We start from the raw sequence: 13,796 nt of genomic DNA on the forward strand, positions 1-13,796 counted from the left end.
AAATATCAGTTATTGAAACTATTTTATAATTATTGGATTTTGTAAGAAATTGCATTTGGATAGCCCTCTCCAGTTTACCAAAGGTTGTACAAAGTTTTCACTGTTCCTAGGAAGAAAACTGTTTAAGAATGAAAATAGTAACCAAAGGACTTAAAATCATCTACTACAGTAATACAGCCACATCAATGTTTACAGCAGCTCAATTCATAATAGCTAAACTATAAAACCAAACTAGATGCCCTTCAACAGATGAATGTATAAAGAAAATGTAGTATATATACACAATAGAATATTATTCAGCCTTAAAGAAGAATGAAATTATGACATCTGATGGTAAATGAATGGAACTGGAGAATATCATGCTAAGCAAAATAAGCCAATTCCAAAGAACAAAGGCTAAATGTTTTCTCTAATATGTAGATGCTAATTTACAATAAGGGGGAACAGCTAGGGAAAAATACTTATTTTAGATTAGGTAGAGGGGAGTTAAAGGAAGGGGAGGGGGTATCGTAGAATGAATCAGACATTATTACCCTAATACATATGTGACGACATGACAGGTGTGATTCTACATCATGTACAACCAGAAGAATGAGAAACTATGCTCCATTTATATATGAGGTGTCAAAGTGCATTCTAACTGTCATTTATAAGTAATTAGAACAAACAAAGCAAATAAACAACAACAAAAAAGAATAAAGACAGTGGAATGAACCCAACATAATTTTCCTATATACATATATGAAAATACCTAAGAAAATCCCATCAGGTTCACCCAGAAGAATGGAGTCCTAATTAGAATAAGATTTATTCCATACTTGTATAATTATATCATAATGGATTCTACTCTCATGCATAACTAGAAAGAACCCATAAAATATTTCAAAACTATCTTGATTGATTGATCATGATTCAATGTTGACAATTAAAAGATACATGGAAAATAATAATTGGACTAATGAAATAGAAGTCTATTTCTCTTGCACACTCTACACTAGTTTAATTACCAAAACTTATTGCTTTAGCCTTCCTGAGGATGGTTTAAATTCCTGACCTCAATTCCACAGAATATCTCTTAAAGGGTCACCTTATCCAAGTGACCATCAACTACTGTCTGGGGAACATTTATAATAGTAACAGATGTCTTGAATGTGATTGCCCCCCACCAAGGGCTCATCTGTTACAACTTGGTCCATAGGGTAATAAAGCTGAAGGTGATGAAACCTTTAAAAAGCAGGGTCTAGTGGGAGTCCTTTCCGTCACTGGAGACCCTGCCTTTGGAAGGGAATGCTGGTCTACAGAAGTGAGTTCTCATGGGAGTGAGTTGTTATAAAAGCTAAGCCTGACCACTGAATTGCTCTCTGCTCTCACACATACTCTAACTATGCTGTCATCCCCCCTCACCAGAGACTGAACCAGAGGGGCTGCCCAATTACAGAATTTCAACCTCTAGAACTGTGAGCTAAATCAAGTTTTTGTTTCCCTTAGTAAAGTTATCCGGTCTCAGATATTTCATTATAACAACAGAAAATGAACTAGTACATATATTTTGCCTCCTGCTACTCTTTCTACTTTTACAAATTTTTGATCAAAAACAAGGGTTTCTTTTTCTTCTTTGTCTGCATAGTCTACAATGGTAACATAAAGGAAAATAAATTTATTTTCCTATATCATTTCATCCACTGAAATTCACACTAACAAAAGCCAGTCTTATTTATAGTAGCTGTGAATAAAAATAACAGATTTTTTATGATATTAAACTTTTAAATTGGAATGTAATATAAATGTGGAAGACACACAAATCTCCAATTACGACTTGATGGATTTTCACCAATGAACATTTTATTGTCACTCACTCTGAAGTTTAAAAATAACAGTATTATCAGGATTCCAAAAGTTATATTTATGCCTTCTTTACTCTCTGCTCCTTCCTACAATAAGAAGCATTATCCTGACTTCTAACACTATAGCAAACAACATCATAGATCAGTTTTGCTTATATGTTGAATTTTTATAAAAAAATTATTCTGTATGTTTATTCTTTTGTGTTTGCTTTATTTCAGTCAGAATTATCTTTGTGAGATTAATTTATTGTTTCTTATACATGTGATCTGACCCCACCATTTATTCAGCATTTTAATAGTTCTCTCCTTAGGACACTGAGAGTTAGTGTTTCTATGATGGTTCCAGCACATTTTTAGATGAAAATATGTACACCTTTTTGTTAGACTTCTCTATAGAAGTGGAACTGTTGAGTTATAGAGCACATTTATGTTCAGCTTTAGTTTGCTAGTTATTTTTGTTTCAGAATGAACAGAAGTGGTTTCTCCCAAAGAATGGCTCCATTTAGGGCCAGCCACATAATTTGTAAGGTTCAGTGCAAGATAAAAATGCCAGGCTCCCTTTCTAAAAAGTAAGAAAGAGGTACTTTAAGGTGTGCTTTTCCTTTTCTTCCATGATCTTTCTCTTGACCTGTCAGGGTGATTTTTATTTGCTATAGAATTATATTTTAAGTAAAGAAAAAGTAAAGATTTTCAGTTGTTATACGAATTTTATAATTTATGCTTATGTGGTACAATGTCCATTATAAATGAAAATACACGAGAGTACTTTACTCATATGTGGAATGATAAATTGCATAATTCCTATTGTAGAGGATGCCTTGAGTTGGCCAAACTAACAGAAACCAGAACCATGGAAGTTAGAAGGAAGAGGTGGCCTGAGGCACAGCGCTGGCTAAGGAAACACTCACTGTGGCCCCGTTGAGTGCAAAACTGATGGTCAGCCCGAGGCCTACTCCATGGCTAGCTCTGGGGCAAGCTCAGGTCTGATGGCTCCAGGGTTCCTCCTCCCACCAGCACCTGGAGCAACAAGCTAGTCCCTGGTGCGGAGACAGTCTTCCCCTTCCACAAGCCTCAACCTATGACAAACAGGCAACCATTAAGTGTATTTCTAAATGGGCTCTGTTGCTGTCAGCCCATCAGCAGGACAGTTGCCACTATATCTCACCACAAGATCCCTGTGCCAGATCCCAGTCCTCCTTACCCCTCTGTCAGTGTGGGAGGCAATCAGTGAACGCAGGCACCCCTGTCCTTTCCCCCATGGAAAAAAAGGGCTTGTCTTTCCCACCTCCAAGAAGGTGACACTTGTCACTGGCCATGGCAGAGAGAGGAAAGGAGAAGTCTGGGTAGGATTTGGACCCCTAAAAACAGAGGAATGGTGACCCCAGGCACTAATGTCCTGGTACATGTGTCGTTGTCCTGCTGAGCTTTGCTTATAGGCATTCAAGGATACATTTTATACCAATGATATATACCAAGAGAGCACAGAATGGTTTCAAATCAACAGTGAGGACTTTTAACCCCAGGGCTCTGTGTAACTATACAGGTTGCACACCCATGAGATCAGCCCTAAGCACATATGAATAGGGCCATTAAAAATAGGAGATCCCTGCAAAAAAAAAAAAAAATGCTTACGGTAGATCACTATATATTTTGATACCTTTCATCAACATTTGTAATCATATTTGAAATACTAAAGTGAAAAACAAAAGCATCCTTAAGATGAAAAGGAAAGAGAAATGTATTATAAAAGACAGTATGCAGACAGAATTGAATGATACCTGTGTGGGGGGGAGAAGTACCTTGGCTTGACTAGAAAGAGAACAGTTCAGGAACCTTACTGAAAATGAGAGAGCTGAAAAATAGCAAAATCAAGAGAGGAATCAAGTTCAGAAAGCTCAGATAAGATAGCAGGAAACTTCCAGACCTCTTGGAAGTCAGGCATGTCCTTAGAAAATATGTAACATCTGTTTGTGAACTGATGTTCCGTAAGTCAGAGATTCAACAAGACCATATCCAAAAGCAAGTATGGTGAGTTCTGAGCTGAGGAAAGAGGCTACTTGCAATCTGGTTCCTCATGGTACTTAGTGACTATATGGTGATTATAGGTAGATGAAGTTAGACCCACAGATATTAACTATTGCTACAGAGCTCTAAGACATTTAAGTGAAACCTGCATTGCGTGAGAAGTTCTAAGATCACCTGGATATCAGCTAAAGTAAAGTATATGTGATGAACACAGACGGGGAAGTAAATGGTAGAATTGCCATCATGGGACCAGTCTACCCTTTCGGAGACAGACCTGGGGAGGAAGCTCATGCAGGACCTAGAAACAGACTGTAATTCACTTGGGCATTGAATTCTTGGGCTCAGGTTTTCTCATGGTCGAGAAGAGACTATGAGGTGTGTACAGGTTTCAGAGGGCATTTCCAGTTGTCTCCATGGACTCTTCAATCTGTTAGGTGGGGCAAGGACAGAGGGGGCTAGAGCCGTGACCAGAGTGGAGGCTCCCAGTACCAACCACAAGGACAACACCTGCCACTAGCCTCGCCACTACCAATATGGTCCTCACTAGTTTGATTGCCTATCGGTCTTCACTTCCTTTTTCATAATATTCAGATCCATGATTTTCTTTATCCCAAGAAATGGCTCTGATTGCTACAATTCTGCAATTGGTATAGCTTCTTTTTATTTTTATGAGCTATGATAAACTCAGTGTTGGCTCGTGTTGAAACATGGCCACTTCTTGTCTCAGCAGTGTTAGCAGAAGGCACAATGAGCAATAGGACATATTCTTCTCGAGAGAATTCGAAGAGAAAAATGCACACAAAATAGGCAAATGTCATCCCCTAGGAACTCCGGAAATGATTTCATTAAACTCTGACATCTCCTAGCAGCGCTTGAGGACTACAGGTGATTTTGGCCTCTGAGTTTACTGCCTCTACCTTTTAACAGCACAATAAGGGTTGTTTCTATATGCTTTTTCTTAAAAATTCAAATGTCTCAAACTAATGAGATCCAATTTCTTAGAAAATGACTTGGAATGGCCACACTCCGTAGGTATCTTTGAGGACATGGCTATTAAACTAGCAGTGGGGAAGATATAAGTACTAGTTTAGGGTATAAATACTAAAGATATTGAATAGGAGGTGAAAATATTCCGACAGGGTGATATCAAAGAATAAGTAATGCCTCATTACAAATGTGGAACTCTTTCCCATGCATGTCACAAATGAATCATTTCATTTGAGATGTTTTAAGTCCCAGCCTTATTTCCTTACCTTGGCATTTTGTGACCAATCATAGCAATTTGTTCTACTTCTGAATGTAAAATTGCAGCCAAGACTATAGCCTCTGTTGGGTCATACAGATAAGACTTCATTGAACCATATAAAATTATTTTAAGGCAATTCATCTGAACTATAATTAGTTGATATTAATAATACACTTGATGCTAATATTTTAAGAAATAATCTGGATTAAGAATATGAACAGGGCTGGGGTTGTGGCTCAGTGGTAGAGCACTTGCCTAGCACATGTAGGCACTGGATTCAATCTTCAGTACCACATATAAATGAAATAAAGGAACCGGGGTTGTGGCTCGGTGGCAGAGCACTTCCCTTGTACTCTGAGCCCCTGGGTTCGATCCTCAGAACAACATATAAGTAAACAAATAAAATGAAGATATTGTGTCCATCTACAACCCCCAAAAATAAAAAAGAATATGAACAGGTTACTACTTAAGTTATCATATACATATTCAGTTAGTCATATGCCAAGTATAATATGCACATACACCCACCTAATAGTTGGCAATGCATCTCAAAAATTTACAATTTCCACACATTAGGGTATTGTGAAGTCTTTCTCCATGGGTTTCTGGAGGATATTGTTGTCTGTGCCAAGCCTGTGGAACAATGACCTTTTTACCCGAGCCATTTCTCAGGTTGTGTTTACTGCAAGCAACCTTGAGGATGAGGTAATATCCCCCTTTGCGATAAATAGCAGACTGTTATTTACTAAGAAAAAGTGGGTTCCCTAAGCTTAGTACTGCTTAACTGTGATGTAAAGCCATCGCATGGGCAGGGTACACCTGAGTCCAAGTACTGTATTGCCCCTGTGGGACAATAGGGGGTAAGAAGGACCAATATATATGTTGATTTTCATGCTGGGTGCAGTGCTGGGTATAAGAAAGATTTTTGTTTCTGACCTAGGAGTCTCATATCTTCTGCCAGTGTCCAAGAAACAGTAATGAAGTAATTTATGGTCCTGTAAGTAGGGTTAAATCTATTCTGAGATGAAAGTGCTGAAACATAAATACTGATACAGAATAAAGGTAGGATATCAAAATAGTTTAATTTTACATTTCATTTCCAAGGAAAAGAGGAAGAAATGAAAGAAAAAGGAAATAAACTCAGAGAGAAAGAAACAATTTTACAAATATTATGAAAAAGACAGTCAAATTACTGGAAAAATAACACTCAGTTTTTGTTTAAAAAAAAAAAAAGAATTTTCTTCTTAATTGTGTGGGTGTCCTGCCCAACTGCCAGCTGGACTAAAGTAGTTGCCTACAGGAGTTGACTTGATATGTGGCAGAAAGCATTTATTTTAGACAAGATATTGTAAACAAAACACAGCTGCTACATTCAGTTAAGCAGTGAATACATTTCATCTTGAGTCATGGAAACCATTAGCCAATTCTGCTTCCAAAGTAAGAACTTAAAAATCATTTCTTAAATATCAGCGATTAAACCTAGTGTATCTCAAACATGTGAGATACAAATAAAAAGATAGTCCTTGTGCAGCACATTTCATTTGGGATGGGCCTCAGAGTTTCTGTGAGATAGCTAAAGTAGTACTCATTAAATATGAACATCTGAAAAAGAAAAAATGTATCTTGACAACTACCATTACAACCACATATGGAAAAGTCACCTGCATATTTTACTTTTTAAAACTAAAAATCAGACACTTGCTCATGGTCCTAGCAGACAGGCACAGTGAGTTCAATTGTGCTTCTATTTTACCTGTTTCTAAAAATTATTCAGTTAATTAATTATTTAGATTACCAGCATTTATTGGTGGTGGCAGTGTAATTACATGTGCTAAATCCAGAATTATTTGGTGTAAAATGCTTATTATGAAAATCAAATACAGTTATGGAATGCAAATGCAGGCTCACTTACTAATTGCTCATCAGAGTACATAGGTTCTAAATTTTTCTTTTCCTAACTGACTTATAAATAAGTAATACAGTTTGCTAACTGGCTAGGGATTTTTCTTTACTTGCTAGGTCAATATATTTTAATATATTCTTATAGCCTTATCTACAAAAGGCCAATGGACTATTAAGATAATTTCCCAAGTTCCCCTCTTGTTTTAAAACCCATAATAAGACACTTACTGAGTGCATACAATAGGGGAATAATGAATTGTTTTCATTTAATTATAATTGGAGCTAAACTGCACTTACATACTTACCAGATACAAATTCATGTTTTTAATTTCTGGGAGATTGAATAGAATACAGATGTTCACTACTAAGATGTCAGTTAATCAGCATGGATGGACTAGAATTTCTGAGTACCTAAATTCTCTGATTTAAATAAGATTTTTGTTTTTATTTTTTTAAAATTTTTTTAGAGAGAGTGAGAGAGGAGAGAGAGAGAGAGAGAGAGAGAGAATTTTTAATATTTATTTTTTAGTTCTCGGCGGACACAACATCTTTGTTGGTATGTGGTGCTGAGGATCGAACCCGGGTCGCACGCATGCCAGGCGAGCGCGCTACCGCTTGAGCCACATCCCCTGCCCCAAGATTTTTGTTTTTAAAGAATATAATTATGTGACAATTTCAAGAAGAATAGTAAGAACTTATACTTTAAGAACTATTCTTAAGTGATTATGATTACATTAGTTGATCTATGCATCACAAACTTTTTCAAATAAATCACTTTGCAACCATAAGATTTTAGTCTAATTATCAAAGTATCAAAACATATTTTTATGAAAGAGCTACCACAAACACAAAGTTAACATTGTCTCAGATTAGTTGAACTAAACAGAATAAATATACAGGAGAAAAAAATAAAACTTACCAAGTATTTAGAGACCATATGTCTTCTCTGGTTGTTTTGAGAAAAGTTTAGCAATTTCCTAGTTTTATTCTTTCCTGGCACAGAGAATTTCCTTGCCCTTTAACGTATGTATAATCATGTAACTTTCTTTGGTCAATGAAATATGAATGAAAGTGGTGTGTCTCATTTATGTGGGTTTGAATTTAATAGCCAGTAGGACATGCTGCAAATATTCCTTCTTCCTGTAGTGACCTGTGACAGCTCAGATAGTGGGCCCTCAGTCAACTTGTATCCCTGAGTGAAGATGACCCAGAGCAGAATTCCTTGTTGATCCTTAAATGATAATTGGCACACAGTGTAAATAAGAAAAAAAATCTTTTTAGTCTACTAAGATTTGGGGGTGATTTGTCACTGCAGCATAATCTGTCCTAACTACTACAATTTCCCAGTAGAAACAAATGCTCAACTATTTTATACTATACACATTGTCATCCTGTGACTGCTAGTAGACATATCACAACTGTAGAATCTATCCATTTAAAATATTTGAAAACGAGAACAAGTGTATGTCCTATCAAGCATGTACTTCTCCTCAATTTAGAAGGAAAAGATGCCTAGTGTGTTCACAGAAAAATCATGTTTTCTATCTAGAGGTTGCATTTCAAGGCAGAATTTAGTGGCAATCATCTGGATTATACAAATCAGTCATCAAAAGTTTATTATAGATATTCATGCATTTTTAAAAGTAGATGTCATGACAGATTGAGAACTAAGGCTACTATTTCCATGTTAAGAGAAAATCCAAAGTAAAAAACATCTATGGTAACTGGTCCTTGAGAAAAGAACACATATTTATGGATCAGTAATGTATTGAGATTTATGATAGATTAAGGAAGTTAATATAGCTTTGAAACAAAAAAAAATTTAAAGGAGAAAATTATTATTATTATTATCATTACTATTATTTTGGTACTAAGGGTTGAAATCAGGGGCTCTTTACCACTGAGCTATATTTCCAGTCCTTTTTATTTTTTATTTTGAGACAGGGTCTTGCTAAGTTGCTGAAGCTGACCTCAAATTTGGGATCCTCCTGCCTCAGCTTGTAGAGTTTCTGGGATTATAAGCATGTGCTATCATGTCTGGATAGAAGAGAAAATTTAAGAAATGTATTTTAGGAAACACTCAATATTAATATCTAACATATTTCTAAAACCATTTCTAAATAAAAACTGAAATCTTAGACCAGAGTTTCCTAATCATAGGTTTGTAGATTACTCGTCATTGTGACTTAAGGTAAGTGTATTTCTGAATAATAAAGATTCTTAGATCTCATTTCCAACCTACAAAAGTAAATCACGGTGGATTATGTGTTGTTAATAAGGTCCTCAGAGAATTTTAACCTATACTTAATAACAACAAACATAGCCAACACACATTAAGTGCTGATGTACTTCACTTCATGGATTATTTATTTCCTAATTTGTTTAATAAAATAAATACTCAAATAAAATTGGGAAAAATAGGGGGGATGAGTTGAGGATTTTTGTTTTAACTCACATTAATGTTTAACATTAATAAATCCTTCTTATATACATAAGAAATATAACTAAATACAAAATTAAATGTGCATAAGGGAATTTACTAGTGGTAGTTTTATCAATTACTGTATTATACTAAAACAAACATTCTGAGCTTTAAGAGAGAAACATATCTCAATGGTTAAAGCAAATTAATTTCTGAAATCATCTTCCTTCTTACAGTATAGGGAAGATAGTAACTGGAAATATATATGTGTGTGTGAGTGTATATGTGTGTATTCAAATGATAAATATTTGTGAAATTTTAGGCCAAAATGGTTGTCAGTTTTAAAAAGTAATTTTTACTTTTATTGTTATTGTTTTTACAAAATAAATCTTTGAAAATAAAATTGTGAAATTAAGTAACATTGAAGGAGATATTTCAATTTTATTTATGAATCACTGGGTTTCATCTCCTTGCATTTTGTACCACTGTTATTACAGATAGATCTTGACCTGGCTCATCACACGTCTGAATTTTACAGTATACACTAAAACAAAAATCATTGCTATCAAATTAAAATTCTCTAAAGCATCTTTTCCCTACAAATAATTTCATGGAAATTTTTTGAAAATGCTTTTAATTAAGGTAGAGTTTTGGCAGCAATGCCGTTTCTATAGTAACATGATTTCAGTGTAGTTCCTTCAATATAATATTCAAAGTTAACAATGGTAACTGAGAACACATTTAACAAATCAGAGTCTTTTGATTTCAAATGACTTTCCCCCTTGCAATGGTTACTTGAAATATTTTCAAGTTGCACTGAGTTATAGAGACTTGGAAAGTGACTGACTGACTTTAGTTTGCCAACAATTTTCTAAAACTTCATCCCCTTCCAGGATAGGAAAGTTCTATTTGGATAATATCTAAAATAAAAGAATCACCCAATTTATGGAGAGCTAAAGATCAGCTTCATTATAAAAGCTTTTAAACTACCCTGCTGAGTGTTGGTATTAAGAAACAATTGAACCATACAAAAATGAAAGCTAAAACTTGAATAGTAACTAGGGAATACTTTGAGGATATAATAGGGAAAAAAAACAGATTACATGGATTTAGGGATATATACTATGTTATATACCATTTTGCATCTAATATATTAAGGATTTTTAATAATAGTAATAAATTATTAACACTAAAATGAGATCTCTTTGACTTCTTGTGGTATAATTTTATGATAAATGGTTCTTAGAAATTGATGGTTCAATGGGAAGGAGGCAGGAAGAGACAGGGAGAGAGGAAAAAAGAATAAAAACCAGTAAAGGAAGACCAAAAAGGAGAGAGTGGAGAACCAGTGGTCTAGATGCTCACACGACTTCAATATTTTCAGTCCCTGAAATCAATTCAAAATTGCTTTATATTATCTTAATGTTTATAGGAAAAAGCTTAAAGAACGATATGTGGATCAGCACAAATTCACTGGCCTCTTTTGAACAGAAATTTGAGCTACAATATTGAAAGACTAAGCTTCACTGAATTGTTAGGCTACCTACAGTTTTTCTGAGAATTGCAAAACGTGTGTATTTCTTTGGCTATAAAGAACCATTGGGATATAAATAAGAGTATCACTACTTCATATATATCAAATCCCAGCAGGAATAATTAACATTAATAATGCCCTGTTGAAAATACTTATGAGAAATTCAAATATTCCTGTGAAATACCTCTGAGTGTTTTCTAAACTCACAATAATTCAAATATAAAAAAGAAAGGCACAAAGTAATATCAAAATGGAAAAATACATTTAAATTTCTATTAAACACCCAATGACTATTGGAGAAAATTCTAAACAACAACAACAAAGGCTGAAGAAGCCTTTAACATATTGCTGTAGATCTATGATATTTTGTAAACAATTGGCATTTGAAGAGATGATAAATAATACTTAAATAGAACACACAGATTACAATATTCCACAGAGCCCCATAGTGATACTTTACTCAAAATCCAAGCAATACACATTGGGAATCTGGAAGAAATCAGTTTTTTGTTTGTTTGTTTTGTTTTATCTTGTTCTGTTTTATTGGTACCAGAGATTGAACCCAGGGGTTCCTAACCACCGAGCCACATCTCAGCCCCCCTTTTTAGTTATTATTTTTCTATTTTGAGACAAGTTCTCACCAAGTTGCTTAGGGCCTGGCTAAGTTGCTATGGCTGGCTTTGAACTTATGATCCTCCTGTCTCAGCCCTCAAGCCGCTGGGATTACAGGCATGCACCACTGTGCCCATTTGTTGTATTCTGAGTAATGTTGGGTTTCAAATTTGATTTTAATTTAAATGTCTCAGATATACATTTCAAAGATAGCTTCTTCACAGTAAGGCACATGCCTCAAATAAATATGCTATTATCGGTACATCATGAAATATGTGAGCTAGATTTCCAAGCAAGTTGTACCAAGGCAGCACATGTCTCCTCTGATACCTGGGCTCCAGAATTCTAGATGAAGGGAGATGGGGTGGGGGTGGTTTGAGTAGTGGGCACCTTTTCCTCGTGATGAGCAGTGTGTCACTTCCTGTCTCAAGAGCATGGGCATTTGTTGACTTCCTCTTGACCATCTCTCAGCTACCTTCCCTTTGCTTCACAATTGCTTGAATCTCCTGGGCTTTTTTCAAGTGTATCAGACTGCACTCTTCAACTCTCAGAGTTATCTTTCCTGACAAATCCAATGATGTCACCTTTTCATTCCAGTCCTTTAGTGGCCTCCTACTGCACATATGCCAGCATTCATGGGAAGCCACAGAAAATCCTATTCTAACTTTGTCTTCGAGATTCATCTTTCTCAACTCAGACATTTTTTCTCAAGCATCTTCCAACCAGTTACGGTTTCTTAAACTTGCCTTGTGTTTTCATGTCACCAATGTTTTGTTGACGCCTTTTTGACTACATGCTTTAAAAATCTTTATATGCTCCCAGGTAACCTCTTCTTAGAATTTTGTCTGACCCACCTGATCAGAATTCATCTCTCTCTTCCTTTTGTGCTACTCTGCCAGCAAGTTCAATGTTACCTGCCGTCTCCTTTTCCTAATAGCCACTCTATTTTTCCTCTTTGGTATTGTCTCTGTGCCTCCTCTTCAACGTTATTCAGGCTTACATCATTGTATTGACTGCATTGTTTTATACTTGCATAGGTATTTTGCTATTCTCCTACTACACTACGATTGTCTTGGCAACAATAATATTTAGATACTAGCTTAGATTTACTGAGGGCTTCACTAAGTGCCAGGCATAATTCTAAGCAGTTTACATGCATAAACCCATCTGATGCTCATAATAACCATGGGAAGTTCGACTATCAGACTATCATTACTATGATGCTGAAGATGAGAAAACTGAAACTGAGAGAAAGAAAAGTAAAATTATATTATAACCTCAACAATGTTTTCTTTCTTTCTTTCTCTCTCTTTATTTCTTTCCCTCCTCTTCCTCCTCCTCCCTTCCTCCTCCTCCTCCTCCTCCTCCTCCTCCTCCTCCTCCTCCTTCTTCTTCTTAGAAAGAGTCTTGATAAGTTGTACTGCTTATCCTTGAACTTTGGCTCCTCCTGAGTACCTAGGATTACAGGTGTGTGCCACCACACCCAGCTCTATTTCTTGTTATTAAGAGATGACATTCAAACTCAGGCCATCTGACTCCAGAACTCTTGTTCTTAACCAATTGGCTATACTAACTTGTTCTTTCATTTCTCTCTTCCTTTCCCCTTCTTTCCCTTCTTCCCTCTCTCTTCCTTCCTCCGTACTTTCTCCTGATTTTAGTACCTATTATACTTCCCAACATGTATCTGAACATGTTTCTTGAACTAACTAATTAATTTTTTTGAACACACAGGAGTTGATCTTTGGAAAAGGTCGGCACAATTTCTTCCCAAGAAAACTCTTAAAAGTTTAATATATCTAAGTTGAACAGAACATAAACAGTTTTGTTTTCTTAGTTTGATAACCAGAATCCAGTTGAAGAAAAATTTAAGTATACCCTTTTGGAACTCACTACTCATTTAAATTGATTTAAAAAAAAAAAAAAAAAACAAACACAAAATGACCATGTTGGAACTTGTAATAAATAATGGCAATAAACCTCTCTGTCCCATACTTGAAGAGCTTTATTGAGTGACTTTATAATGTAAAACTGCTTTTAGAGATGACAAATTTACAAGCTTTCAGCTGACACATCAATGATTAATGTAAATGACTTCAGTTTCAAATTGTTTTCTGGGTCTAAGGATTAAGATGTCTAAGTTTCTATCTGTACTAAAACCTTTCTCTCAGTTTGAAACATCCTTTTCATGCATCAAAAAAGATTATCCATGTC

The 13,796-nt window shown here is 35.4% G+C and overlaps 1 protein-coding gene across 3 annotated transcripts in view; it reads right to left on the reverse strand.

Annotated features, from left to right (window-relative positions):
- The window catches only part of PDE1A (phosphodiesterase 1A), a 287,285-nt gene that overhangs the window by 213,774 nt on the left and 59,715 nt on the right, over positions 1-13,796 (reverse strand). The window lies entirely within an intron of this gene.

The sequence above is a fragment of the Spermophilus citellus genome (assembly GCF_964194105.1).
Source record: "Spermophilus citellus genome assembly, chromosome: 11".
NCBI lineage: Eukaryota > Metazoa > Chordata > Mammalia > Rodentia > Sciuridae > Spermophilus > Spermophilus citellus.